This window comes from Arachis stenosperma, chromosome 1, assembly GCF_014773155.1.
Source record: "Arachis stenosperma cultivar V10309 chromosome 1, arast.V10309.gnm1.PFL2, whole genome shotgun sequence".
NCBI lineage: Eukaryota > Viridiplantae > Streptophyta > Magnoliopsida > Fabales > Fabaceae > Arachis > Arachis stenosperma.
The window spans coordinates 13385279-13391508 of NC_080377.1; the positions used below are offsets into that span (position 1 = coordinate 13385279).

Genomic DNA, 6230 nt, shown 5'->3' on the forward strand with positions numbered 1-6230 from the left:
CCATCTTCTTTGATAAGTTCGAATTTTCTACCTCTGTCTTCCATTTTTCTTTTCCTCTGACACCTCAAGGAATCTCTATACTGTGACATAGAGGATTCCATATTTTCTTGTTCTCTTCTCCTTCATATGAGCAGGAACAAAGACAAAGGCATTCTTGTTGAAGCTGACCCCGAACCTGAAAGGACCTTGAAGCGAAAGCTAAGAGAAGCTAAGGCACAACTCTCTGTTGAGGACCTGACCGAATTCTTCAAAGAAGAAGAACCCATGGCAGCCGAAAATAACAACAATGCCAACAATGCAAGGAAGGTGCTGGGTGACTTTACTGCACCTACTCCCGACTTCTATGGGAGAAGCATCTCTATCCCTGCCATTGGAGCAAACAACTTTGAGCTTAAGCCTCAATTAGTTTCTCTAATGCAACAGAATTGCAAGTTCCATGGACTTCCATTGGAAGATCCTCATCAGTTCTTAGCTGAATTCTTGCAAATCTGTGACACAGTCAAGACTAATGGGGTTGACCCTGAGGTCTACAGACTGATACTATTCCCTTTTGCTGTAAGAGACAGAGCCAGAATATGGTTGGACTCTCAACCTAAAGAAAGCCTGGACTCTTGGGAAAAGCTAGTCAATGCCTTCTTGGCAAAGTTCTTTCCACCTCAAAAATTGAGCAAGCTTAGAGTGGAAGTCCAAACCTTTAGACAGAAGGATGGTGAATCCCTCTATGAAGCTTGGGAAAGATACAAACAATTAATCAGAAAGTGTCCCTCAGACATGCTTTCTGAATGGAGCATCATAGGTATTTTCTATGATGGTCTCTCTGAACTATCCAAGATGTCCTTGGATAGCTCTGCTGGAGGATCTCTTCATCTGAAGAAGACGCCTACAGAAGCTCAAGAGCTCATTGAAATGGTTGCAAATAACCAATTCATGTACACTTCTGAAAGGAATCCTGTGAACAATGGGACTAGTCAGAAGAAAGGAGTTCTTGAGATTGACACTCTGAATGCCATATTGGCTCAGAATAAAATATTGACTCAACAAGTCAATTTGATTTCTCAAAGTCTGTCTGGAATGCAAAATGTACCAAGCAGTACTAAGGATGCTTCATCTGAAGAAGAAGCTTATGATCCTGAGAACCCTTCAATGGAAGAGGTGAATTACCTAGGAGAACCCTATGGAAACACCTATAATTCTTTATGGAGAAATTACCCAAATTTCTCATGGAAGAATCAAGAGAGACCTCAACAAGGTTTCAACAATAATGGTGGAAGAAACAGGTTTAGCAATGGCAAGCCTTTTCCATCATCTTCTCAGCAACAGACAGAGAATTCTAAGCAGAACCCCTCTGACTTAGCAACCATGGTCTCTGATCTAATCAAAACCACTCAAAGTTTCATGACTGAAACAAGGTCTTCCATTAGGAATTTGGAAGCACAAGTGGGACAGCTGAGCAAGAAAATTACTGAACTCCCTCCAAGTACTCTTCCAAGCAACACAGAAGAAAATCCAAAAGGAGAGTGCAAGGCCATCAACATGGCCGAATTTGGAGAGGAAGGAGAGGAAGTGAACGCCACTGAGGAAGACCTCAATGGGCGTGCACTAGCCTCCAATGAGTTCCCCAATGAGGAACCATGGGAATCTGAGGCTCAAAATGAGACCATAGAGATTCCACTGGACTTACTTCTGCCTTTCATGAGCTCTGATGAGTATTCTTCCTCTGAAGAGGATGAGTATGTCACTGAAGAGCAAGTTGCTAAATACCTTGGAGCAATCATGAAGCTAAATGACAAGTTATTTGGAAATGAGACTTGGGAGGATGAACCCCCTTTGCTCACCAAAGAACTGGATGACTTGTCTAGGCAGAAACTGCCTCAAAAGAGGCAGGATCCTGGGAAGTTTTCAATACCTTGTACCATAGGCACCATGACCTTCAAGAAGGCCTTGTGTGACTTAGGGTCAAGTGTAAACCTCATGCCCCTCTCTGTAATGGAGAAGCTAGGGATCTTTGAGGTGCAAGCTGCAAAAATCTCACTAGAGATGGCAGACAACTCAAGAAAACAAGCCTATGGACTTGTAGAGAATGTTCTGGTCAAAATTGAAAACCATTACATCCCTACTGATTTCATAGTCCTAGAGACTGGGAAGTGCATGGATGAAACCATCATCCTTGGCAGACCCTTCCTAGCCACAGCAAAGGCTGTGATTGATGTTGATAGAGGAGAGTTAATCATTCAAGTGAATGAAGAATCCTTTGTGTTTAAGGCTCAAGGATATCCCTCTATCACCATGGAGAAGAAGCATGAAGAGCTTCTCTCAAAACAGAGCCAAACAGAGCCCCCACAGTCAAACTCTAAGTTTGGTGTTGGGAGGCCACAACCAAACTCTAAGTTTGGTGTTGAACCCCCACATTCAAACTCTAAGTTTGGTGTTGGGAGGTTCCAACATTGCTCTGAGCATTTGTGAGGCTCCATGAGAGCCCTCTGTCAAGCTACTGACATTAAAGAAGCGCTTGTTGGGAGGCAACCCAATGATTATATTTTATCCATTTCCCTTGTTATTATGTTTTTTTTGTAGGTTGATGATCATGAGAAGCCACAAGATCAATTGAAAAAGCAAAAATAGAATGAAAAACAGGAAGAAAAACAGCACACCCTGGAGGAAGAACTCACTGGCGTTTAAACGCCAGTGAGGCTAGCAGTTGGGCGTTTAACGCCCAGTCTGGCACCATTCTGGGCGTTTAACGCCAGAAAGGGGCACCAGACTGGCGTTAAACGCCAGGAAAGGGCAAGAACCTGGCGTTAAACGCCAGAAAGGGGCACCAGCCCGGCGTTTAACGCCAGATTTGGCACAAAACGTGATTTTGATTGCCATTTGGTGCAGGGATGACTTTTCCTTGACACCACAGGATCTGTGGACCCCACAGGATCCCCGCCAACCCCACCACTCTCTCTCTTCTTCACCCATTCACCAATCACCTCAATACCTTTTCACCACTCACATCCATTTTTCATAAAACCCGCCCATACATGGCCGAAAACAAAGCCAATCCCTTCTTCCTCATTTCTTCTTCTTCTACTCTCTTCTTTCTTCTTTTGCTCGAGGACGAGCAAACCTTTTAAGTTTGGTATGGTAAAAGCATTGCTTTTTGTTTTTCCATAACCATTTATGGCATCCAAGGCCGGAGAAACCTCTAGAAAGAGGAAAGGGAAGGCAAAAGCTTTCACCTCCGAGTCATGGGAGATGGAGAGATTCATCTCAAGGGTGCATCAAGACCACTTCTATGAAGTTGTGGCCATGAAGAAGGGTCAACTTTGATCAAAGGTTGGACCAAGTCCTCATAGACATTTGTGAAGAGGGCGTTCAATGAAAGAGAGATTCAAGAGGGAAGCCGGTTCAACTGAGAAGGCATGACCTCAAGCCCATTACTAAGAAAAGGATGGAGCAAACAAGAGACCCCTCTCATCAAAAGATCCCTGAGATGCCTCAAGGGATGCACCTTCCTCCACAAAACTACTGGGAACAAATCAACACCTCCCTAGGAGAATTGAGTTCCAACATGGGACAACTAAGGATGGAGCACCAAGAACATTCCATCCTCCTCCATGAAATTAGAGAAGATCAAAGAATCATGAGAGAGGAGCAACAAAGGCAAGGAAGAGACATTGAGGAGCTCAAGCACTCCATAAGACCTTCAAGAGGAAGAACAAGCCGCCATCACTAAGGTGGACCCGTTCTTTAATCTCCTTGTTCTTTATTTTCTGTTTTTCAAAAATTTATGCTTATGTTTATCCATGTTTGTGTCTTATGATCATTAGTGTCTTAGTGTCTATGCCTTAAAGTTATGAATGTCCTATGAATCCATCACCTTTCTTAAATGAAAACTGTTTTTATCACAAAAGAACAAGAAGTACAGGATTTCGAATTCATCTTTAAAACTAGCTTAATTAGTTTGATGTGGTGGCAATGCTTTTGTTCTCTGAATGTATGCTTGAACAGTGCATATGTCTTTTGAATTTGTTGTTCATGAATGTTAAAATTGTTGGCTCTTGAAAGAATGATGAAAAAGGAGACATGTTACTGAGGATCTGAAAAAACATAAAAATGATTCTTGAAGCAAGAAAAAGCAGTGAATACAAAAAAAAAAAAGAAGAAGGAGAAAAACGAAAAAGAAAAAAAGGGGAGAAAGAAAAAGAAAAGAAAAAGAAAGAAATAAAGTTGTGATCCAAGGCAAAAAGAGTGTGCTTAAGAACCCTGGACACCTCTAATTGGGGACTCTAGCAAAGCTGAGTCACAATCTGAAAAGGTTCACCCAATTATGTGTCTGTGGCATGTATGTATCCGGTGGTAATACTGGAAGACAGAGTGCTTTGGGCCACGGCCAAGACTCATAAAGTAGCTGTGTTCAAGAATCATCATACTTAACTAGGAGAATCAATAACACTATCTGGATTCTGAGTTCCTAAAGAAGCCAATCATTCTGAACCTCAGAGGATAAAGTGAGATGCCAAAACTGTTTGGAGGCAAAAAGCTACTAGTCCCACTCATCTAATTTGGAGCTAAGTTTCATTGATAATTTGGAGTCTATAGTATATTCTCTTCTTTTTATCTTATTTGATTTTCAGTTGCTTGGGGACAAGCAACAATTTAAGTTTGGTGTTGTGATGAGCGGATAATTTATACACTTTTTGGCATTGTTTTTAGTATGTTTTTAGTAGTTTGAGTTGAGTTTTTAGTATATTTTTATTAGTTTTTAGTTAAAAATCACTTTTCTGGACTTTACTATGAGTTTGTGTGTTTTTCTGTGATTTCAGGTATTTTCTGGCTGAAATTGAGGGACCTGAGCAAAAATCTGATTCAGAGACTGAAAAGGACTGCAGATGCTGTTGGATTCTGACCTCCCTGCACTCGAAGTGGATTTTCTGGAGCTACAGAAGTCCAATTGGCGCGCTCTCAACGGCGTTGGAAAGTAGACATCCTGGGCTTTCCAGCAATATATAATAGTCCATACTTTGTCCAAGATTTGATGGCCCAAACTAGCGTTCAAAGTCACCCTCAGAAATTCCAGCGTTAAACGCCGGAACTGGCACCTAAATGGGAGTTAAACGCCCAAACTGGCATAAAAGCTGGCGTTTAACTCCAAGAAAAGTCTCTACACGAAATTACTTCATTGCTCAGCCCAAGCACACACCAAGTGGGCCCGGAAGTGGATTTTTATGTCATTTACTCATCTTTGTACACCTTAGGCTACTAGTTTTCTATATATAGGACCTTTTACTATTGTATTTTCATCTTGGTTCTTCTGGTTCCCTCTCTGGGGCCGAAACCAATGATCACACTATCACTTATGTATTTTCAACGGTGGAGTTTCTACACACCATAGATTAAGGTGTGGAGCTCTGCTGTACCTCGAGTATTAATGCAATTACTATTGTTCTTCCATTCAATTCCGCTTGTTCTTGTTCTAAGATATCACTTGTTCTTCAACTTGATGAATGTGATGATCCGTGACACTCATCATCATTCTCACTTATGAACAAGGTGACTGACAACCACTTTTGTTCTACAAGCAACCAAGGCTCTAGTGAATATCTCTTGGATTCCTGATACACGATGCATGGTTGATCGCCTGACAACCGAGTGCTCGCCTGACAAACGAGCCAGCCATTCCGTGAGATCAGAGTCTTCGTGGTATAGGCGAGAACTGATGGCGGCATTCAAGAGAATCCGGAAGGTCTAAACCTTGTCTGTGGTATTCTGAGTAGGATTCAATGATTGAATGACTGTGACGTGCTTCAAACTCCTAGCAGGCGGGGCGTTAGTGACAGACGCAAAAGTATCAATGGATATTATTCCGGCCTGACCGAGAACCGACAGCTGAATTCCGCGTGCCGTGACAGGGCATATGCAATCGTTTTCACTGAGAGGATGGGAGGTAGCCATTGACAACGGTGAAACCCTACACAAGCTTACCATGGAAAGGAGTAGGAAGGATTGGATGAAGATAGTAGGAAAGCAGAGAGACGGAAGGGAAGGCATCTTCATACGCTTATCTGAAGCTCTCACCAATGATATACATAAGTATCTCTATCTTTATCTTTATGTTTCATTCATCATCTATACCCATTTGAGTCTGCCTGACTAAGATTTACAAGGTGACCATAGCTTGCTTCATACCAACAATCTCCGTGGGATCGACCCTTACTCACGTAAGGTATTACTTGGACGACCCA

At 42.2% G+C, this 6230-nt stretch overlaps 1 non-coding gene across 1 annotated transcript; it reads right to left on the reverse strand.

Annotated features, from left to right (window-relative positions):
- Positions 1 to 669: 669 nt before the first annotated feature.
- LOC130956899 (small nucleolar RNA R71) lies at positions 670 to 777 on the reverse strand. Its single transcript, XR_009077226.1, has one exon. It is a non-coding gene; the product is annotated as a small nucleolar RNA R71 (small nucleolar RNA).
- Positions 778 to 6230: the final 5453 nt, after the last annotated feature.